The sequence below is a fragment of the Myotis lucifugus genome, unplaced genomic scaffold, assembly GCF_000147115.1.
Source record: "Myotis lucifugus unplaced genomic scaffold, Myoluc2.0 scaffold_32, whole genome shotgun sequence".
Taxonomy (NCBI): Eukaryota; Metazoa; Chordata; class Mammalia; order Chiroptera; family Vespertilionidae; genus Myotis; species Myotis lucifugus.
Window position 1 is genome coordinate 5,195,031 of NW_005871080.1, and position 25,467 is coordinate 5,220,497.

The 25,467-nt window shown below is 36.5% G+C and overlaps 1 protein-coding gene across 1 annotated transcript in view; it reads right to left on the minus strand.

The window, feature by feature from the left end:
- Window positions 1-25,467, minus strand: part of ARHGAP15 (Rho GTPase activating protein 15) — a 650,587-nt gene that overhangs the window by 206,658 nt on the left and 418,462 nt on the right. The window lies entirely within an intron of this gene.

Consider the following 25,467-nt stretch of genomic DNA (forward strand, 5'->3'; position numbering starts at 1 on the left):
GTTTCTATCCTATCCTGTCCTATCCCATTGTACCCTGTCCTGTCCTATCCTGTTCTAGTCCATTCTCGTTTTTTAGTGCCACAACAGCATGACATGTATTGAACTGGTTATTTCAAACTGCAGTATAAAATTTCTATTCCAGATGTATTCTCAGTTTGACATTTCTAGTGCATTACAGGTAATGGGGTGCTCTGTTATGGGAGAAAAAAAATTAAAATGAATCCTTGACAAAATGGTAACATTTGTTCCAGCTTATTTTAAAACTGGTCATCTATAATTCAAAATAACTTATGCTGGCAGTGGCTCTAGATGACCAACCCCTTGTTTTCCACACATCTATTACAGCATCTAGTGATTTCCAACACCAGGTCATCGAAATGATGAAGAAACAGGAAAATTAAAAGAGAAACACTATCATTATCCCTAAAAATGTTCATCATGTACTTTTAATGCCAAGAGTATATATTCCCTGATGTGTCCATGCCCTTGGAGAGGCCCGGGTGAGAGTGCCAGCAATGCAGAGGTCAGGGACTCAGCAGTTTCTCTAAGGTGGCACAGCACCATGGTTGAACATTGTAATCCGCTATCATAAGTATTAAACGCATTGGTAGAAATTATTGTGATAGTGTAGCAGAATAAAGGCTCTGTAAAGCTCGGCTGACATAAAATGAGCTTCTTTATTAATTTAACATGGCTGTTTATACAAAATTTATTGTAGGGAATGTATGGCATTGTACAAAGTATTTCATCCGTGGGTTAAGGTAGAATCACATGACATGTAATACTGGTATTAACAGCATAATTCAAAACAAAAAATATTCATTATTTTTATTTTAGTTAGTATTACTACTTTTTAATCACTCATCATTTTTATAAGACTTTACCTTTTTAGGGCAGTTTTAGGTTTATAGCAAAATCGACAGGGAGGTACAGAGATTTCCTCTGTCCCCACATAAGCATAGCCTCTTCCATCATCAACATTCTTCCACCAGAGTAGCACACTTACTACAACTGGTGATCCTACAGTGATACATCATAATCATTCAAAGTCCACTGTTTGCATTAGGATTCAATCTTGCTGCACATTCTTGGGTTTAGAACAGATGCATAATGACATGTATCCACCATGATAGTATCACACAAAGTATGTTCACTGCCTTAAATGTTCTTGTGCCCCACCAAACCATCCTCACAATGGTTCTTACCCTTCATATAATAAAGTATGGAATAACTTGGGATAATGTCATTAAGATTGAATAGCTAGTAGCAAATGTATTAATTGGTGTGATTTTAAAACTGTATTTTTATTGATTTCAAAGAGAAAGGGAGAGGGACAGAGTGATTTAAACATCAATGATAAGAGACAATCATTGATTGCTGTCTCTTGCATGTCCCATACTGGGGATTGAGCCACACTCTGGGCATGTGCCCTGACTGGGAATCAAACCATTATCTCCTGTTTCATAGGTCGATGCTCAACCACTGAGCAACACCAGCCGGGCTAATTGGTGTGATTTTTGTAATTCTAGAATAATCTAATAATAAGTTATCAAGTTTGTCCTTTCCTGAGAACTATGAATATGTGAGGAATTAGAATAAGTTTGGACACCTATTTGTGTATATGAAAGTGTCTAAGATATATCCATTAATAAAAATCAATACATTCTTCTTTCCTGATGCACAAAATAGCTCCATTAATCAAAGTTACTCCAGTATGCTTGCTTTTAAGTATACTGTACATTTGACAACTTAAATGTGACAATTATCCTAATTAAAATTTTTATAATATTTGATTCCTACTTTTGGTATAGAACCATGTTGGTCTTCAACTTATGCACAATGACTCAGAACTTTATAATTTATTAACAATTTCTTTCTTGCTCTGTCATTAGGTAGTATTTGGTACTTAGTTTTAAATATAAATGTTAAATAATGTAATATATTTTAAAAATATTAAAACTTAGCATTCAAGTAAGTGTGTCCCTTTCAAAGTTTTCCCCGTTGGGAGTATGCTTGATTTGTCTGAACATGTAGCCGTTAAGGAAAATATTTTGGAATTCCCTAAAATCACCTTTAGAGGCTCCATATTGTCTATAGAAAAATGGTCATGATGGCAAGTTCAGTGACTTTGGTAATGGTTTTGGATTTGGAAGTAGTCAAGAGCCATTCAGAACCACAAATAGTGAATACTGTCATCTGGCTTGCCAATACAAACAAAGTTTGGCCAAAAGAAAGCGGTCCTGATTTTTTTCCATGAATTATCAGTTACTCTGAAGGAATTTGAGTAACAGAATATTTTAGAAAATAAAAACATCAATGGAATATGTAGATCTACATTCTCCAAATGAGAATCCTGTTTTCTAACGAATTAGTCTAGTTAGCCCTACTTAAAGTAATGCTTAAAGATGAGATGTCAACATCTACAATAAAAATGAGAAAAATTACTATACATATTTTTATAAATGATTTTTGTTTTCTTAATTAATTGGACCCTCAGCAGAGGTTAATAGTAAATACAATTACTTGACTTCCAACATATTCTTATTGTAAATAGGACCCTTCCTAAGCCTCACCTTAATATTCATCTTCCTTCATAGGAGATACAAAATCAAGTGCATTTCTATTTTGAACTTAGGACTCTTCCTTTTCTAATATTATTTTATGTTATTGAAATGCATATGTTGTCTAGAGTTATAAACTAAACTTCAATTACTGAAATTCTTCAGTATAAATTTAAATTTATAACATAAGAAGTACCTCCTTGATTTTCCATAAATTTCAGTGGAAGGTTGTTTTACTTTTTAGTTATTTTTTTTTAAGTTCAGTAATCAAAAACATTTGAAAGAGCAGTATGTTAGATATATTATGTATGAGCAATTGAAAAGCACTATACTATTTAAACCAGGGGTCCTCAAACTTTTTAAACAGGGGGCCAGTTCACTGTCCCTCAGACCGTTGGAGGGCCGGACTATAGTTTAAAAAAAAAAAACAACTATGAACAAATTCCTATGCACACTGCACATATCTTATTTTGAAGTAAAAAAACAAAACGGGAACAAATACAATATTTGTATTTGCATGTGGCCCGCGGGCCGTAGTTTGAGGACCCCTGATTTAAACAAAGCAGCCTCATCCTAAATTAATAACTCAATTTTCTTTGGGGATAAAAGGAGGGAGGGCTGGGAATGAAGACAGGGAGGGTAACTCAGACCAGTGCCACCACTGTGGTCATAGAACTAAGTCACAGCAGAGAAACTGCTTTGTGGCTTAACATAAAAACCAGAAAGTAGAAGGGAGTAAAGCAAACCATATTGGATGTAATTTAAGTCTAACTTGACACAACTTCCAAGCCCTTCAGACTCAGAGATATCCATGCTATTTATCTTGCAAAGGATAACAATCTCTGACATTAGTGGCTCCTGCTTTAAATGGCTCATGCTCCCCTGCTATCATACTTTTTAAATTACATCAATAGAGTGAAAATGACAAAGTACATATTAAAAAGGAGTGTATTACATTTTGCAAAATAATCTGGAACATATCAGTGAATTTTAGCAGTTATAAATTATAGAGGGGCAGTCTTGAAGTTGATTAGCTTTCCCCTGAATGGTTCACAGAATGGCAAACTCCAAGTCCTGGGACTATTCCCCACATTGCAATGATTCACGTGCCATCCTCTTTTTTGCTCCAAGAACTTTAAAAGTGATGCCAAACCAAACCAATGTAAATTGGTGGATTTGGACATCCTTTTCATGACCACATTATCCTTACTGGATTGGAAACTACTTATTTTGGAAACATAATTAGACCTCTTATGATTTTTAAATGAGCAACGTCTTCAAGGTATCTATGTTGTACTTTGGTGACGTTTGGAGGAAAATTACTTTGAGAAGTACTTCTTTCAAGAAAATACCATGACTATGAGTACTGACAGGAATTTTGCCTGTTATGCTAAAAATATTTTGGGAACACGATGAAACTAAGTCATTTTACATAAAAAAAATCAGACTAGCATTAACGGCAGTGGTGAAAAATCTCTGAAGAAATCCACATTCATCCAAATGTGGATTTTGTTCATCATCAGCTGACCTTCTTAAATTTCAAAATAGTGTTTACCATTGACACGAATCACCGGTTATTGCTTTAGTGGATTTTCAAAAGTCTTTTCGCTCTTTTACTTTTTGAAGAAGTGTGGACTACAATAGACACACAATTAGGAGTGATTAGACCAAATGGTGGTCTAAGCCCAATGGAAAGAATGCAGCTGTCATGAGTAATTCCCACCATAAATTTAAGATACTTTCCAAAAAGAAATCTAAGAGACCATCACTGTTTCCAGAGTTGACTGGCTTATCTGCCAAAATAAGGGCAGTTTTTAACAATGCAGATGAGCCTGTTACAAATAGGTAGCATTCTTGGTAGCTCGAAGGATGGATAAATCACCAAGATGTGGAGTTTGAGTCTGGTTGAAAGGTGTGTCCCAAAGCCTGCTTGTTTTTCTGAAACATTAAAAAAAATGCATCTGAACCTCTGGAGTCTGAAATGTGGGCTGGGAAATTTGCAAAAACAGTCCCACTCTTGAGATTTATGGCACTTCCCAATTCCCAGGAGGCCAGGGCTACCGCAAGAACAGTCATTCTCGCAATACTTTGGTCTCTTTTCCCTCTGGCAAGAACTAGTGAGTGCAGGAACACCCAGACTGCCCCCAAAGACTGCTGCACATTTCTTTCCAGTCTTTCTCAAGGTCCTGCTTGGATTTAGAGCTCAATATGAGGGGAGGTTTTGTACCCTTCTGAATGGCACAAATTTCCTTCTCTAAATGAATGCTTCCAATCCTTCATGGCTAACTTAACTATTCACACACTTTAATTTCAATGAATGAGTGTACAGGATATCATTTGAAATCTGTTTCTAAATTTCATCTCTACTCTGTCTCAATGGCTGATATCTATGCTGCATCTATTGCTGACTTTACTTAACTATTACTAATTTCTTGTGAGATGCCTAGCCTTCAAGAATGATTACCTTCAGAAATACGTCACAATTCTTATTTTCAAACAAGATTAATTTTATTCTGTATAAAACCTTATGGCTTTATAATACAGATATTTTAAGTAGGGTGTTGTTGTTGTTTTTTACCATAAAGGTGATGTACATCCTTGGTAAAAGTGAAAATTAAACCACACTAAAGACTACAATGAAAACTAAGTACCTATTCTAACCTGTTGTTCAAGGATAGTCTTTGCTAACAGTTCTGCTTTAGTTCCTTTTGTTGTTACTGAATTTATGTTATTGTCAATTTTCTCTTTATTAATTTATTAACTTAGAATGGTATTTATTGACTCCCTATCAGAAAAGAGTTTAGTGATAGTTACTACCCCTTATCCATATACCCTCTTTCTCTTTGTATTATTAGTTACATTTGTCTAGTTCTATTTTTTAATATATCAAATTACCTGTTGCTATTAAAAAATAAGGAACTTGGTACATTTACTGTTCCTTCCCCTTGTCCTCTTCCTCATCACTTCCAATTTTATTCTGTTATTGTTCCTTGTAATCTCAAATTTAGAATATTTTACCTTATTCTTTAAAAATATTTTATGACTTATCTATGAATTAATAAGAGTCACTATTTTTTTAAAGAAGTGAGATTGAATTCAACATTAAATTTTTGTTTCACAGAGATCTTCCAAAAGTCAAGGTCTAATATGTCCTCTTCTTCACCCTCTCTAGGTTTCTTATATTTTCAAATTAAGTGCTATCCAATAGGACTTTCTGTGATGATAAATATGTTCTATATATTAACTATCCAAGCCAGTAGTCACTGGCCACATATGGCTGGCTGCTGATCACTTGAAATGTGGTTAATGGAACTGAGCAACTAAATTTCTCTTTTATTTAATTTTAAATAACAACCACATGTGGCTTATGACTACCATATTGGACAGTGAGGCTCTAGCTCAGAGTCAACTACTGTTCCTTGTATTCCACTGTTATTCTTTCTTGAATTTATTTTTATGTTCTTTTTTCATAAAATTATATAATTAGTTTTTCTTACTCTTCCATCTGAATGACTGTTTTCTGTTGCTTCATAATTAATTGCTGATTTGAATATTTATTTGAGTTTCATAATATTTTACTTTGCTAATTTTGAAAAATAATGTTCCATTATCTTTTAGCACTGCTGCTGTTAGGTCTGATATCAAATTGATTCTTGATGGTTTGCAGGTAAATTGCTTTGCCTCACAGGATTAAAAAAATAAAAATATTTTCTCTTTAAACTTGTGGAAGTAAAATTTCTCTCAGATATACCACGTCTAGCCTCTTTCAACCAGAAAACATTATTTTATATATATATATATATATATATATATATATATATATATATATATGATTTAGGAGAGGAAGGGAGAGGGAGAGAGATAGAAACATCAATGATGAGTGAGAATCATTGATGGGCTTCCTCTTGCATGCCCCACACTGGGGATAGAGTCCACAACCCAGGCATGTGCCCTTGACTAGTATTGAACCCGGGATCCTTCAGTCCACAGGCCAACGCTCTATCCACTGAACCAAACTGGATAGGGCAGAAAACATTTTCTTATCCTTCCCTCTGTTGTCTCTCTTCTCTACATCTAGAACTCTTTAGAATGACTATTGTTCAAATATCAGATTACAAATATGATTAAAAAACCAAATTAATTAGGATAAATAATAGTCATGAGTATTTCTGCATTTGAACACATCTCTCTTCTCTCGCACCCCTTAACTGGCTTCAATATTAAATGGGTAGGCTGAATGAAAGGCTCCTGTAGAATGAATGGGTGGTGAGTAGACAGTAGGCTAGAGGTTCTTCAGTTACCAAAGCAAGCAGGACTTTAGTTGGGCTGTGGAATACTTTAACTATTTTGTTCCGAGGCAAAGCTCTCTTATACAGGGTCTGTTGTAGAGGACCCGAGATGACTCATTCTCTACCACCTTCCTCCTCAAATGCCAGCATCCATCCTCTTCTGTCTTTGCGAAACTTGCTCTCAGCCTCCAGCCGCTACTGCAGGTGCTTTCTTACAGGATAAATGGAGAAGCACCCAGCTATCCCAGATGTTAGAGCCAATATTTAGTAAATTACTTTCTTTTATCATCCTCTTGCCAATTTCTGCTCTTTTTTATTCGTTAACTCCAATTTTTGATATTCTCTAGGACATCTCCGGAAAGAACTGTGCCTAATTATGGTGTCTGGGAATGGTGTTTCTTCTGCTTTAATTTCTTCACTTGTTTGATCCCATCTGCTTTCTGTCTTCCTGGAATTTCTATTTCTGGTCTGCTGATGGCACCTTTTCTGTTTTCAGCACCATTATTGTATATTTTTTTCAGCACATATTTTCTATTATTTCACTGGAAATTTTTTTTTTTTAAGGAAGGAGAATCAGACATGTTTTTTTAGTCTGTCTAAGTTAAGGCCTGTATTGTTTGTCATCAAGATAGACTTTTTAATGCTAAACACAACAGTTTTGTTGGATTGTAAAGATACTGCTATATAATAATTTTATTTGTTGGCCCCTGGGACCTATATGACCTGTGATTAAATTATGAATACTAAAATACTAATTATATGTCTCCAATTCTAATGTTGGGAGAATATGTTAATTCAGGGTTCAGGATCAGTGTACCCCTCATTTTCTCATTCCTATCCCTTTCTGTGTTTATAGAAGTTCCTATTGTAATTTATGCTTTTTCCAATGTTCCTTTTATTACCGAGATTGATATATTTTTCTCTTCCATTTGTTTCATTTGCTCTTTTTTTACAGTTTTCATCTCAACTTGATAGTTTGTCCTACCATCCTTGTGTCTCTGCTATAAATTCTTGTTTCATAGAGACAATTATGGCAACACATTTTTCTTTTTCTTTTAAAAATGATATCAAAATGATACTTATCTTCAATTGTCTTCACTCTTTTCATGTCTTCACTCTTTTCATTTGTTTGTTTGATTTCGGTAACAGTCCATTTTTGATTACTCATTCATGAATTAAATATTTTTCTAGATATTTTATTGTAGATTCATACAGAAAAGAAAAAATTTATCCGCATAAGGTAAGGACGTGACAAGCATTTGTTGCTAAAAGTTTTCTTTAAAATGTTAGACTGAAAAGTGGTCACTAAGAGAAGGGTGTTTTTTATTTTATTTCTGAGAAAACTGCTTAGTCTCTGTGATGCCAATAAATAAACCATTATTTTATATTTTTGTATAGCCAGTGTTCTAGATAGGGGCAAAGTCCAGATTTAAATAAGTATCCTGAAACAGAAAGAGCACAAAGGGAGTAAGGACAAACTGGCATCAAACACTTGCCCTGGCTGGGTGGCTCAGTTTGTTGGGGCATTGTCCTATACACAAAAAGGATGCGGGTTTGATTCCAGGTCAGGGCATATGCCTAGGTTGCAGGTTCAATGCCCAGTTGGGGTGAGTATGAGAGATAACAGGTCGATGTTTCTCTCTCATATCAATATTTCTCTCTCCCCCTTCCTTTCTCTCTAAGATCAATAAAAAATATGTCCTCAGATAAGAATTAAAAAAATATATATATACAGTATCAAATAGAGAATCTTGAATCAGAAGGAGGGATGTTGGTTTTTTCTTCAAGGACTTTTTATTGAAAATTTGGGTAGTTAAGAACATTATCAAGCCCCCTCCCCCAAATGGTTTAAGCTGTTATAATAGAAAATAAAATCGATAAGACTTCCAGTTAAAATTTTTGTCTAGTCCTGGCTGGTTTTTCTCAGTGGTTAGAGTCTTGACCCACAGCCAGAAGGGTCTCGGGTTCAATTCCTGATTAAAGGCATGTACCTGGTCAAAGCATCTGCAGGAGGCAGCCAATCAATGTGTCTTTCTCACATGGATGTTTTTTTTTCTCTCTCTCCCCCACCCCAACCCTCCCTCCCTTACACTCTAAAAAAAAATCAATGGAAAAAATATCCTCGAATGAGGATAAAAAAAATTATCTATCATCTATCTATCTATCTATCTATCTATCATCTATCTATCTATCATCTATCGTCTATCTATCATCTGTCTAGCTCATATTTTCTATTCTGCCAGGTCTTGACCTTTAACCAGCTTTGTCCTTTTTGGGAACCTGAGAAGACAAACTTAAAATTGGAAGCAGAAAAGAAAAAATATCCCGAGTGTTAAGTACATTACTGTCTTGTAACACTCATGCCTTGAAAAGTCTATGACAATAGTAGTTGAGCATTGTGTATAGGGGGAAAGGTCAGCTATATTGCTTTTAACTATTATTAAATATTCTTGTGTAGAGTTATATTGTTGAAAACATTTTGGGAAACCATTTATTGCAGTAGTTTCCCATATCTCCAATTCTAAGTGGGATATTGGACACTTTAATAAATAGAGTTGAATCACACTGAATTCTTTAAATCTTACCAGGAACACAAAAACCATCTGTCCTCAATATGCACAGTCATTCCTCATTTTTTTTTAAATTTCCCCTTATAGTTATACTTAGTTCTTGCCTTAATATTTCACAAATTTCAAGTATAGAGATACTAATCGATACCATTAGAGTCCAGAAATGTGGAGAGTAGTGTATAAAAAGTCCTGTGAAAATTCAAATCACTAGTGAGGACTAGATCCTAGCTTCCATTTGCTATGATTCTTTTATGTATCAGGTTTATTTTCATATATAACTTCCATACATTTAATTCTACTTGTATGCCACTCAGACTTATTACTGGACCAATTGCCTTTAAAATCATGCCTTCTCACTTAATAATAAGCAACTAAGGAGAAAGACAAAAGAAAAACAAGTTACAACATAGTTTGATATAGATGGGAGCCATTTGTATATGCTGCTTAATGCCTGGGTAAAATGAAATGAGACTCTAAGGATGCTGTCCCATGTTGTGGTTCCTCATTTCTTATTCATTAATTCTTACATATCTGTTTAAATTCAACTAGGAATTTGAGGCCTAACAGGAAAAAGCCTGTAAGATGATAGACAAATATTCATAGAATTATACCAGGCTTAGGAAATATCTCAAAGTAAAAAGCATCTCAGAAAGACCTTGAGTTTGCCTGTGAAATTTCACAAGGATACCTAATACCCTCAATTTGATAAGACTAATGATAATCAACTGAAATGATATCTGGAACATGGGAACCAATGTATCTGGAAATAGTCTTTGATATATTCTCTTACATGTTTCTTCTTTTTAAAAATCTTAGTCTTGAAAACCAATATTGGCCAATGATTGTGATTACTAAGTGTGAGTTCTTGTCTTCAAGGAACACTCCATGTGTCTGGAAGATATTGAAGTTGGAGGTTGTGTTTGGTTCATCTCATATCATTCTCTGACAGTCTTTGATGTGTGAGTTTCATTGTTGTTATGCTGTGATTATGCTGATGTAAATTAATCACTCTTTGGTTGGTTGCTCAGAGTGTTTCTTTTAAAATAAGTATGAGGAGGAAGAATAAATAGTGGAATTTCTCAGCCATTATCATCTGGTAGTTTTTAAGCAAACATGTCAGCATAATTTCAAGATGCCATTCCTAAGGAAAGCTTAGAACCTGGAAAGGAGTAATCTATGGCCTATGCACAGGTACACGTTTTTCTTTTTAAAATTTTAGCAACAAACTCTTTCATAAGTTAAAGACATGAAAGAAAAGGCTTGCATACACAAACAAGAAGAAAACACTGAAAAATGGCTCCTTTTGTGGTGAAGTCTTAATAGTTACACAAATGTGAGCCTTTGATCCCATCATACATGATATAGACATTGATTTAAAATTCATATATTTGCTCTCATTCTTCCCAATCCCTTCACACCTATTTAAATAAAAATATCTAAACAAAGTGACCTCATTGTTTTCCATTGGACTTTTTTAAAAACATTGGCTGGGATGATTGAGATTCAGGAATGTGGGAAAATGGATTCCCAAACCACGTACCTCCCCTTTCATTCTGAACTGTAATTTTTGGCTTGGCTTGAATCACAGTCATCGCATTTCAGCCCGAATCTCTCTGTAAAGTGATCTTTCTTAAACATTTCTCTCACTCATCAAGGGATCAGAAACAAAGCTATTCTAGCCTTTCAGCAAAACACTTACAAGCAGCTTTTACAGAGAAGTTGCAAGAGCTAAATTTCCTCTGAATTGTTTGAAAAGTGAACATTTTCAGTGCTTCGCTGTCCTTTTTGTGCATCTTGTCATCTGTATGCTATGAGCTCTAGCAGCTATTTTAATCTGTTTTTGTTTGCAATCCATTTGGTGTCCACCCAAGGAAATGCAGGTGATTCTAATTAACTTAACTGCTGAAGATGTAGGAAAAAATATCTCAATTGTATTGTAGAGAATTGCACAAAACCTTTCTTCTACTATTTATGACATATTATTAATAAAAATAATTATATGAATATATTTACCAACTAATTCATGGCTGTTCACTTTTCGAATCCGTGAGGCTTACGGCCCAGGAGAAAGCCACACACACACACAAATACACAGACACAATACAGACCCCAAGAATGCTTGCCAACTTTTATTTAACAAGAGTAGCAACTTAAAAATAACATTATTTTTACTTTGTGCAACATAGTCTAATATCTGCAATAATCCTGTTCCAATAAAAACCTATTGAAATACTCTCAGGCCTAACTGTGCCCTGAAGGTAAAAGTGATTAATTGAAAGATTTTGGCAGATCTCTGCTCACCACCAGGACAGTTTAATGTAGAACACATTCAACCATTTCTCAGTGTCTCTGTGTTGGTGGAGCATAACTTTTGATCTTCTCTGGGGAGGTGCCTCTAATTCAGACCCTTGGACTAGACACTTCCTGGAGGGTGGATGGCTTGCTCTGCTAGGCATTCAGGTGAGAAAGAGCCCTTTCCGGCTGCTGCTTCCAAAGTGGGTTAGGTAAGCTGAATCCCAGGCACAAAAGCAAAATAGCCTACATACCTGTTGAGCATATTAACCATAAGCAAAGTCTTTTTAGATCTTTTCAACTGCTTCATGCCCTGCCAACCTACTGAGAGATTCTGGTGTCATTAGACTCTTCCTAGTCAAAGAAGATGCTCCTGACCATGACAGTGGATGAGACTGAAAAGACTGAGTCTCTTTCCTCAGGAAACATAAAGAAGATTGTTTTCTTTCTGAGAACACAGGAGAGTCTATCGCATGGAGATTGTTAATGCTTCTGCTAAACAGAAAGTTCGGATGATTGCATAACCCTCCTTGTTTGGCACATGGACCTGTGCTAAATTGTGGTTAAGTGGAAGGACAGAAAAATTCTGGATGGAAAGAGTTTGAGTTGAACTCCAGTCCTCTGTGCAAGTGAACACATGTTGATTAAATACTTACTATTTAGCAAAAGTATGCTAGGCATTGGGGATACATACAGCAAAGAACAAAGAATGCACAGTTCAGATATTATAGAGCTATAGTACCAGCATTGGTTCCAGGCACTGTAAGTGAATTCCACATGCAAATTCATGTACCACTAGTGGCAATGGCACCCGCTTTTAAAAATATTTTATCATATACAACACATTTGAGCAATGCACTCAAGTTTGTATATATGCTCTGTAGCCAACTTTATTAGTAAACACCATTATGATATACATTCAATTTCACATTATATCCTAAACGGTTAAGCAATATGTGTTATTAATATATAATGTAAAATATGTAATATAATACATTTCCTTGTTATCAGTGCATATATATATATATATATATATATGGATTATAAAAATGATTCTAGTTTTATTTATTATTTCATTTTTCCCATCTATTTTATAATATGTTATGTATGCTTATATGTGTATATATACACTGTAGTACTCTTGAGAATGACAATATTTATTTTATTGCTGAATTATTATGCTAAAGATTGTATTTTTTTATTTTGACATGGTTTTATGTTTTCATAGGCTCACTTGGAAAAGATTGGAGGATTATCATAAATCTACTGTGTCCTTGATTGCTCTATTTTGTATCTCTAATTTAGCCAAAAGATGCTTTAAAACCTGTAATATCAGATTCCAGATCTTCAAGAGACGCAGTAGAAATCTCAAAATTTAAGTATGATTCCATTATTCCATTATTAGACAAATCACACCCAGGTTTGGAGAAAAAAATATAAGGTCTCTGTAATCAAGCTGAAAAGACATAATCATTTTCCCTAATTAGAAGCTCTAACTATCCCTGGACAATTTGTATTTTTGTCACTCATGATATTAGGGCTGGTACAAAGAGAAATGTATAGATAAAAGCCCATAGCTAGCATTGTTGGCTTTCTTGATTTCTATTATTACACAATAAGTGGAAAGATTAGGCAAACTTTTTTTTTTAATGTAGAGAGACCTATCTTCTCAGCTTCATTCTTGACTACTTGAGGGCTGTTAACCATCTAGGAAAGAATTGCACACACTCTAATTACTTAAAACATTTCTTGTTGACTTAAAAAAGAAATTCCAATACCAATCATTCCCTTATTTAAACTCATTTAGCACTAGTGTAATACAAACCAGATTTCCTAATGCTGGATGATTTTGTCACATAGGTCCACATCAAACATCTTATTGAAATATTTGTGTGTGATACACACACACACACACACACACACACACACATAATTAGCATCTATTGTTAGATATTTAGCATCTGTCATTTTTTTAAATCTGTTGCCATAGAAAGAAAGTATATTAAACAAAGTGTGTTACATAAGTTGATGTTCATTAACACGATATTATACTTGATTGTCTAAGGGTAAGAAATCAAGTTACAAATACATTTAATGATTTCCAGTGTATGAAATGTAAATAAATAGTATTTTCATTTCCCTATTTCCCCCAAGGGCTGGCAGATTTTGAATTTTGGGAATAATGTGAGAAAAATCCATGATTAGTCACTATAGTTGACTCATGAAGTGCTATAGACGACAGAAATGAAAGAAGATAAAAATCTGAAGATTGAGCTTTATGCCATCAGCCTGTATGGTTAGTCTTGACATTTATTATAAGGACTATATTTGTGGTATTTTCCAGAACTTTTGGGAAGGTAATTCTGCCTTAAAATATTCCTTTTGCACAGTTTTGCTTATGTCTAAAATTCTACAATTAGAATTTTATTCCTTTCTCTTTAAATCCCATAGGGGGATTTCAATGAAGCCTCCCAAATCATGTGCACTTTAATGCAGGTTAACCTTTGAAATCCTATTCTGAGAGCAGAATTTAGCCAAAAAGAAGGCAAACGCAACAAGACTTCACTTGTGTAGGATGTGGGATAAGAAGCAATGAAGAATAAGAGGTCAAAATATAATACATAATGGAAGAGGGGGAAAAAGAGAGAGAGAAACTGGGTATACCATGTTGGTTTCAAGATAACCCAAAGGGTAGTGACTATAATCTAAAGGCTTACCCTGCCTGGATTTCCTGACATTTTCAAATATACCAAAATACAGGGAAATGGAGTGCTTTTACTGGACTTAAAGATTTGGAGGAGAAGAGGCACATTTTTCAACCTGACTAAACACAATTTATCCTTAAACATGATTTATTCTTATCATTATAACTAGTGTCCCGATGCACAAAATTCATGCAGGGGTAAGCCTTTGCAGCCCCGGCTGCCTGCGTCCGCCATCACATACTCCTGGTTGCCTGGTTCTGTGAAGCCCCCCAATCGATCACCCCGCAGAGGGTGGCCTGGGTCTCCCACTTTGGGGCAATCACAGAGCTCCCCCCACCTCTATCACCCCCTGGCCAGTGGCCTGGGACTCCCTCTGTGGGGCGATTGATCACGGAGCCCTCTCCCATTGATCACCCCGCAGAGGGTGGCCTGGGCTTCCCTCTTTGGGGAAATCGTGGAGCCCCCTGAATATCATCCCACTGGCTGGTGGCCTGGGCCTCCCTCTGTGGGGGATCATGGGGAGATGGTGGGCCCCCCAACCAATCGCATCGCACCTGCCTTGGCTGGCCTGGCACCAGTGGGTGTCATAACGGAGTTATCTGGAAGATCGTTTAGACAGTTGTTCTGCTGTTCGGTCGTTCAGTCAATAAAAGCCTAATATGCTAAGTGTCTGGTTGTCCGTTCAACCAATCAAAGTGTAATATGCTAATGATATTCTAAGGCCACTCAACCGCTCACTATGACGTGCACTGACCACCAAGGGCAGACAGTCAACCAGTTGCTATGACGTGCACCGACCACCAGGGGGCAGATGAACCAACTAGTAGGTTAGCTTGCTGCTGGGGTCTGGCCAATTGGGACTGAGCGAGATGGGTGGACACAACCTGGAGCCCTCCCGCAGTCCCTCCCCGGCCCCAATCATGCACCAGTGGGGTCCCTTGGCCTGGCCTGCTCCCTCTTGCAATCCGGGACCCCTCGGGGGATGTCGGAGAGCCAGTTTCGGCCTGATCCCGCAAACCAGGCTGAGGGACCCAACTGGTGCACAAATTCATGCACCGGACCTCTAGTTATAGATAATTTCCATCATATGGAAAGTGTAATAAATAATCTATCTTTCTGCAGGGACAGCTTATACAACGATTTTTCTTTTAGGTGAGTCTAATGTTCTAAACTGAGGTTCAGGAGCTGAACTTACATGAATCCATATAGAGCTCTGCTGTACAGACTGAAACTCTGTAAAGAGCCACACCATTCTTCATTGGAAACATGAGATCTCTGCAAAACCAGGCCTGTCTCCTCCCAGTTGGGGTCTGCAGAAAGCAGTCTTAGGGGCTGCTCCCATTGTGCCATTCTCCTGCACCTGCTGTGTGTATGGAGCTGCCGGTATGCACACCACGGCTCCTTCTGATGCCACCTCTCATCCTTCTGGTGGCCTTAAGTCTCCCCAGTAAGTCAGCTTAGGGCTTTTCAGCCTCAGCTGAAGACACATGGCCCTGAACGATGGTTGACTCATGAGATCCCGGATTCACAGCCACGCTTTCCATTTTTTGAACATTGCCCAATAGTACAGTTTTAGCTCCATCTGTATCACAGGATTTTACACCTGATATTGGTAGGTAGCAGGGTTAACATTGGAAGGAGTCTGAAATCATGAGAAGACAGTTACAAGCCTGTTAGTGAAATTTCTCACAGGACAAAACATGTGTCCTGAACAAGCACACCTAGGAGTGGGCACTCATTTGCCCCCTTCCTTCCTTTTCTTTGTTAGATGGATTTTTACTACACAGTGTGCCCTTGAGCACTGTGACTGACCTCCAGTACCTTCCTCCTGGCAAACCTGCCTCAGAATATCATTTTTACCTTTGCTTAAAGTATCACTCTTGAGTATAGGTGTTTTAGAAGGTATCAGTAATTCAGTATTAAATGGCTTTGTCTCTTGTTAGAGTATTTTCAAGCATCAGAGAAGAAAGGAGTTTTGTTTTGTTTGTTCCATAAAGTAAAGAGAGGCAAAGGAAGACATACTGCCACCTGGAAAAGTACGATGTGTCCACTTTTCCTCTCTAAGGGTTTTGCTGGGAGCACACTTTGCTTTTTTTAAACTTGAACAAAATAAGGTGATTATGTTCTTTTAATATTCTGGACAATAAAATAATAGAAATGTATTTGTTTCTGGGAAGAGTCTTTGTTAACAGTCTTAGTTAAGGTGTTCAAAAAATGGAAAGCGTCCCCCTGCTCACCATCCTGTTAAACAGGACAGAGACAGGAAGTGACCCAGGACTGGGAGTAGGAAGGACTCTTCATTCGCATATGCCATGTTAGAAAAACTAGGACAGAGGACCCGTCAAACACCTCTAAAGGGAGGTGGCTGTTCCTGAAAGAGTATTCCTGTGCACTCTCCAACAATTTTAGTTCGACAAGGCACCATAACATCTTCATTTTTGTTTTTGGTAATGAGACTTTGTGAGAGTTAATTTAAAAATATGGAATTTTAAGAATTATTTGAACTCTTTCCCCTTTACACAAAACATTACCCAGCTGATTTATCCATAGGGTTAAGTAAAATATCCTTTAAATATTAAAATTCCTTGTATTTTAGTGTGTAAAGATATGGGAAAATATGGCCAAATGATATTAGTTTGACCTGTGGTCCTTGATTTTTGGCTCATGGTGCTCTAGCTGTTTCCGTTGGCTCCTCAGGAATCTACACTCTATCTCTAGAATTATTTTCAGTAAAGAAGAGTTGATTTCTAGCCTTACTTCAGTTTCTAGCCTAATAAATCTCCCCCTTTTGTGTCTTTTCCACTGGTTTGTCCAGTACAAAAAATGTTTTATCTGTTCCTATCCATAAAAAGCTTGTGAAAAGAAGCCTTTCTGGTAGGAAAAGAATTTGAATAGAAAACATGGACATATGTATATCAGACCAAGACTTAAAAGATGTATATTTTATGTGAGGACACACTACAAGAAGGTTTCACTATATTACTTTTTTTTTCAAGTCAGTTTTCCAGGCCAATCTTGGATTATGTGTGAAAAGTAAGAACTCTATTCTGTAACAGGTGCTGGCAAGAACCTCCACTAAAAGCTTATAGGAGTTCTGCCTGTAAAGCCTTGGCATCTGAGAGAATTCTCTTATAAGAATGCATTAATTATGCATCAGATTTTTCTCACTAGAAAAACAATACAAGGCTGTGACTACTTAACAATATTCCCAGTCACTATTTTGCTAACACTATCCATTGGTGAGGTCATCTTTGGTGACCTTGTGCTGTATAGAAAGTATTTGTCAGCCTTCATTTCAACACTGTGAACGTGCATTGTCTTCAGCACCTACCAATAGAGACATTGCTCTGCCATCTGTCTATCCTAATCAAAGCATATACTTGAAAGTTATGTGAAGTTGATGACTTTATACTAATGTATTCACATTCCAAAGATAGACCCTTCATCTACAACATGGTAAATATTTACAAGATTTTACTGGAGTTAGGAATATAGTCTACGAGTATCAGGTAGTGATTAATACTGGCTTTAAGTCTATATTATTGACTCTTGCTGGAAAGCATTATGTGTGGCACACAGTGGGTGCTAAATAAATGCCATTTTTGTTTTCTTACATAAATCACCCCAGATCTGTATGACTACAGTTTCAAAGGATAATAATGTAATTATTTGAACATAAACTTACCTACCTTCGTGTTAACAAGCAGAAACTCTTTCTCTGATCAAGCTCAGTTTTTTAGCCTATTAATTCTAGAGGTTAAAATATACTTTTTAACTGACATTTGCATGAGGATACACTTAATTTTTTTCTTAACTTATTCTAATAAATCTACTATTGATAAGAAATTTTATTTAAAGACAAAGGGTAATTTGGATTTAAAGCATTTATCAAGTTAAGGACTGAGATACAATGTTAGACAGTAGTGAATGTTAGAAAAAGCTCACTGAAAATGATTGTGAGCCTCTATAAATGTGCAGATGTGTGTATCCATATCTAGGTTTGTAGCTATACTATGGATTGAATGCTACTAGCTTATATCTGTACATATATTTTTAGATTTAAATATGCTTTTCATTTATCAATAAATGTATCTTTAATAAAACATCATCAGGGTAATGTAGCTACCTGCCAACACACACATGCGGGCGTGCACGTGCGCGCGCGCACACACACACACACAAACACACACACACACACACACACACACACACACCAGCACCAACCCAGGCAATCTGCCAAAGTGTGGTTGCTGTGAAAAAGGTTTTGCTTTAGGGCAATAGCAAACGAGCTCACCACCCCGCTGCCCTGTCCACTCCTCACCACATGGTTCTTTGCTGTATTCTTAACTTCCCCTCCTACAGTGAGGGAACATTTCTTCAGACTCTTTTTATTGCCAATACATTTTTACTTTGTATGATGAAATGAAACAAGGGACTGGTTTCATTAGAAGGAGAGGTAAACAGAGCATTAATTAAATTTGCTGATGATACTAAATTGGGAGGAACTGTGGACATCTGTGAAGACAAAAGAATCATACAAATAGACTTAAGGAGTTTAGAAATACAAGCAGGAAATAATAAAATGAGATTCAGCCTTAAATAACGCAAGCCAATACATTTGGGAAAAGATAATCAGAAACATGGCTATTCAGTGGATGGTAGATGCCTGGAAAGTGGTGATGGTGAATGAGACCTGGGGGTGATAATGGGAAAAATTATACACAAACTTACAGGGAAGTAGTTACAATGCCTAGAGGTTTCTATAGAAAAGAACATTCTTTTTTGAACCAGAAAGATGATGATTCTACTCTGATGACACCAGGAGGTCTCCAAAACATCAAATTTGGCTTTAGTTAGTTGAGTCCCTCAGGTTTATGAAACAATTTAAAACCATTTGTCGAGAGAACTATTTTCTCCCTATTAAGGATGAGGAAGTATGCTTTGTCCAAAACCTGTAATGAACACCACTCACTGCTCCATATCTGTCCTGTCCCATACTATTGAAGCTATAGCTAATATGGTATTTATATGCATGAGGTATTATACCGTGTCACAAAGGGGAAAAAACCAAGGTACCTTACTTTCACTTTTAAGGTAGTTACTATACCTTCTGGATAATGTGACTTCACATTATGCTTAAAGAACCACTTAATATTATCTTTTCTAGCAGATCAATGAATATTCAGTATATAGGATTTGATTCTCCAAGGATGAATTCATGGATGAATTGATGAGAAGAATATCCATATATCTATCCATTTAGTCATCCATCAAGAATTGAGCCTCTACCATATGCCAGCTCAGAGGTGCTAAGCACCAAGGAGACCGATAAACTGGACACAATCCCTAGAATCAGCGATTGTACTCTGGATGGGGAAACCAGCCATCACAGTCCCATGCAACAGCAAAGCTGTCACCAGAATGCTGGAGGGATGCCCTCATAATGCCCAAGAGACCATGAAAGGTTGATGATATCAATCAGAGAATATTCCTTGGAGGAGGGAACTCTTGTGCTGTGTACAATAAGATAAGTATAAATTTGGCAGGTAGGTGGATAGGGAGAGAGTCTTTGCATATGGACAGTACATACTAGTAGAAGGAATATAAGCTTTTACAAATCTTCGTGTAGTTGTATTCCTGGAGCATAAAAATCAGCTTATGAGGATGTGAAGCTGGGCAGTAGACAAAGGTCATACGATTATCCTTTTCAATGGGAACAATTAGTGTGGAATTTTATTTATCCTTATGGGGAAGAAGAACCAATGGAGGGTTCTATGAAGAAATAACACAATCCTATTTATACGTAAGAGGGATAATTTGGCAGCATTGAGGATGGCGGCCTGGGCTGAAATGAGAAAGAACAAAGGCACTGCTATCAATTAGGAGGTTTACCTCAAAATAAATTATGGAGGCCCAATTAAGACCATAGAAGGTGAAAGGAAGAATCAGAGTCAAGAGATGGTAAGAAAGTAGAGATCATTAGACTTGGTGCATGGTGTAGTGTCTAACAAGACTGAAGAATCTAAAATATCCAACATATTTTTTTTAGAGCAGGGGGGAAAATAGGTCATGATGCTACTGACTGAAATAAGGAATAAAGGAGGAATAACAGGTTTTTAGGGAATGTGGTAAGTTCAGTTTGTAAGTTTGAGCTTGCAATGCCAGAGGGAAATTCAAGAAGGGTTGTTTCTAGACCTCAGGTTTGAGTGTAAGAAACAGCTATATAGTCATTCTCATATAGGGCTTTATGTGACTGAAGGAATCACTGAAGCTTTAGACATGATTGACATTACACTGAGAGTGAGTAGCATAAAATATCAGAGTCAACAATTAAATCCAGAGGAAATGCATGTTTCTTATGCTGTCAAACTCTAGGCCAAACACATGGATTTCGATATTATGCTATGCAATTTCTAATTCATGCCAACTAACTGCTTGCCTTCAAAATGAAATTAAAGAAAGCTCTCTATAGTGATTACAATACTGTCTGTTAGGCATCTTCTTCCCTGTGGGGAGACTAAAGAGTTAAGCTAGCCCAGACTGTCAAAAATGCAAAACATGATAAGAAGAGCATCATTTTTAAAGCAAGAAAGATAATAGTTCCATTTTAATGACACTGGTGTATTCAAAGTTGTAATAGAGCTTTTGATAGCATCAGCAAAGCTTAACATTTTTTTTTTGCTGTGAAGTACATCTGTAGAAGATGAAATCAATATCCAATAACAAAATCATGTCAGAAGTTAGAATATTGGTATCCTGTCTTCATTAGCTTCATATTGATAAGTCTATATAGTTGACTATATATTTCTTATTTGATTCCTTGACAGACTCTTTCCACTAAAAAGATATCATTAAAATAAAAATTTCCTGAGGTATACATAGAAAATAAGCACTGAATCAAGAAGGTGAGATATTCACATGGAAGTAAACTAACACAGAACCGCTCCAGCCTGGTATTCAAAGTCTGAATTAAATATGTGGTGCTCAACTTTCTGTGTGGTTATGGGACCCAAGCCTATGCCTGACTAGTCTCAGGCATGTCACTTACAAGTCATAGTTGCCATTCAATTACTTTATTAAAAACAGCAGGCTACTGGTGTTGAAACAATGCCTAATAGGATATGACTTCTTCTGATGAAAATGAATAGAGAACTGATACTCTTTTAGTGGCTGAATGGTGAACTTAAATGTAGTATCCAAAAGTTGATGAGCATTAAGATCCATAAGGAAACATAACTTCATATGTTTAGCATAGCTGGGTATAGATGGAAAAGAATGATATTTACGACAATAGAATATACTGTCATCAGGACTGGTTTAAATGTTTAAAAAGCAGATTTGCAAACCACATTATTCTCTACACATCATGCAGCTGCCTTCAACCAACAGCACTTGATCATTGATCTTTTCAGTTTCAACCATATGCAGATGTGGCAGTGGTGTGCAACACTCCAATGATGTAAGCAATGCTGAATATAATTTATCCATTTAGTCATCATTTACTGAGAATCCATTGTGTGTCACTGTTAGGAAATAAAATTAAATCCATGGCCCCGATATAAAAGAATACACAATATACTGAAGGTATTATTTTAAATATAATATTTTAAATATTTTTCTTCTACCCTAAATTTTAGGACATTCATATTTCCTTGAAAAGAGTGTGATTTCACCTTTTGAGGCTACAGTCTACTATAACCTCAAGAACTCTTCCAGCAGCATCAGTTCAGAGCTATTTTGGTCTTACACAGTTAATTTTTCTTCTCAAACTATCTTACCCTTGATTTTTTTTGTTTGATTTTCTTTTCTGACCTGAAAATAGGAAGTGGCTTGCAAAGTATAAAATTTGACAAAAAGGGATAAAACTAGCAAGAGAGATTATTTTGACCCCAACAAAAACATTCCTAACTCCACAGCCTGTTAGACTATAAAATAAACTCGCACAGATTTTAGAATCACCAAGATAGGAATCTTTTAAGGATAGTAAATTACTCTAAAATATCCTACAGAGGAAATATGCCATGTCCAATGATATAGACCAATGCAAACACTTCTGAAATCTGCATGTCTTGTTTACTATACATATGTAGATTAATGACTGATGCTTAAGTTGGACACACTTCATTTGAAAGTGTAAAAATTCTGTGGAAAGGGCAATTTTTTTTCTAGATGTTTTAAAAGGGAACCTTATTCATTAGAAAACCCACAAAATAGTATAATATTTTGATCTTATTTGTAGCTTCCTGGATGAGTTCAAAACATCTTAATTTTCATAAATTTTTAAACTCTAGGGAAATGCCTATGAAAATATAATGTATAGATTCTTGTTCAACCAATAAATAACAGATTATTTCACAAAATTGAGTCACACTGCTGTGAAAGTTTTGATAATTTTTTAAAAGAAATATATTTCCTTTTTAAAAATAATATATATTTTTTATTGATTTCAGAGAGGAAGGGAGAGAGAGAGATAGAAACAACAATGATGAGAGATAATCATTGATCAACTTCCTCCTGCACGCCCCACAATGGGGATCAAACCCGTAACCAGGGCTTATACCCTGACTAGGAATCGAACCTGTGATCTCCTGGTTCATAGGTCAATGTTCAACCACTAAGCCACAATGGCCAGGCTTGATAATTTTTTTAAACCAATTGGTCCACATTATGTGATAAGAATTTTTAAAATTCTGCTTAAAAGCTATAAGTCCATTTTGGAATCTCAAAGTACCAAATATCTGAAAATCTTTAACTGTATTTGTGATTATTATTATTCTTTGTTCTCTTTTATCAAAAACCTGAAAGCTTTCTAAATGCAGGTAAATTTTTTCCAAATTTTGTAAATGCTTGCTTCCAGGATAAAATATCCTGTTAATTTTGAGCCAATATTATTTTCATAGCTGAACTATTAACTTCTGGCTATAGGGGCTTATAACAAAAAAGCTCCTGAACCCAGAACTCCTATAATGTAGATGCCACCATGATATGCTATTTTAGAGTACTACATCTAGGCCTGTTGAGGTATTGCATCATTTAATTTCTCTGTCTATAATAATAAAAGGATAATATGCAAATTGACCAAACGGCCCAACAGCAGAACGACTATCCGATCCAGGACTAAGCCAGGGCTGCCAGGGCCGAGGCAGCCGGGGCTGCAAAGGCCTACTCTTGCACGAATTTCATGCATTGGGACACTAGTCTACAATAACAAAAGGGTAATATGCTAATTAAACCTGATGTCCTTCCGGATGAAGCCAGGGCTGGAGTGAAGCCAGGCCGGGTCCCGGGTGCCTGCGGGTAGCCAGAGGGAAGCCAGCCCGGTTCCCAGGTGTCAGCGGGAGACCCGAGGGAAGCCAACCAGGGTCCCGGGTGCCAGAGAGAAGCCAGTGTCGGCAGCCGGGGGAAGGAAGGCCTACTCTTGCTCGAATTTCATGCATCGGGCCTCTAGTTTATAATAAGAGGCTAATTGCCTAGGGCAGCAATTTTCCACTGGTGTGTGTCAAGAATTTTTAAGGGGCACTGACCTCTTTTCCTTTAGATTGTCAAATTAAAAAATGACAACAGCCCACACAACAATAGCCATTCAGTGTGAGTAAATCAAAATTATACAGATTTTTTATTGTCAGATTGGCAAAAAATGTAATATAATATATTTTTGGGTGTACCATGGAATTTTAGTAACTAGTTTATCTGTGTCATGAGATGAAAAAAGGTTAAAAATAACTGGCCGAGGGTATTAACTTTGGCACTGTTTCCTTCCAATTGACTCCAAGGAAAAAGTATGTTAAGAACCTAAATTTTAGGATAGAGGTGGGAGTGGGGTTGGAGGGTAGAAATTTGACTCAGGCTTTATCTGGGAAGAGACATTATTTATTCTGATGCATTCTGGACTTGAGAGTGTGGGAATATCCGCCGAGTGATTTGACCAGAGCCACATTGCTGGATACATTAGATAGCCTTTCCGGTTGTTGAACTGCACATTTATTCCTACATTAACTTCTGTAATGTTTAAGCTCTCTGTTTGATAATAAGACTGTTGTGTATTGCTCAATGTAGATAAACTCCACTAAATGTCACTAATAAGTACAGTGAATTAATTACTAACCAGGTCTACACACAGAATTTGTGAACATTCGATGTAAGCTTGCTGTTCATGGCAAGATTTAACTAGGAAGCATTTTCTTCAACAAGAGTAAATTTCTCTGGAACATAGAAACAGGATTAGGTAACTATGGAGAGATGGTAACTGGTTCAATACTCTGTCTTCCCTTCATTACAGACCTCACAAGTGTACCCTTTTATCTACATTTGTTTTCTTAATTGCAAAGCCCAGCTTTTTTCTCTCTCTCCACCTTGTCATCTCTGATTTCTTTTAGTTGTCTTTTTCCAGTTTCTCTTTTATACTCTTGCTGGCTGTTTCCTGTTTACTCTCTTCTGATTTTGTCTTCCCCTCTAGCCCTGAATGTGGCTTTCTTACAGACACAGCGGCCCCAGCATGACTACCCCAAAGAGCCAATTCCAAGTTGGACCCGGCACAACACTATCACTGTCAGGAAGGTGGTTGCCATTGGGTTGCATTAAAACAAAACCAAACAAAACACCAAAACACGAAACCGGACTTAATTTTAACCCAGAAGTAACAACAAAGAAAAATTCGCTGCAAACTTTCATATGATCCTTTGCCGATCATCTCTATTGTAAATGCATGTGGGTGCCTAACTTTAGGCATGAAAAGCAAGCTTTTGGAGCAAAAAAGCAGCAACACATAGGTCAGTGCCCTCAGAAACATTTTTGTTCAGTCCACAAATATTCTCTGGGGAAAAAGAAAAAGTGCTTATCACGAACTCTTGATTTTTTTTCTTTTTTTGGAGCATGTAATTTTTATCAGTTTGTTTTGTTTCTGTTACTTTTTTTCTCCCCACTCGCTGCTTATAAAACTAGCAAGCAGAAATCTCTCTGGAACAAGATAGAATCATAAAACGTTTTCAAGAATCTCGTCACAAACTAAACAGTACAAATTGCACATTCTTCATGAAAGTATCAGCCTTTA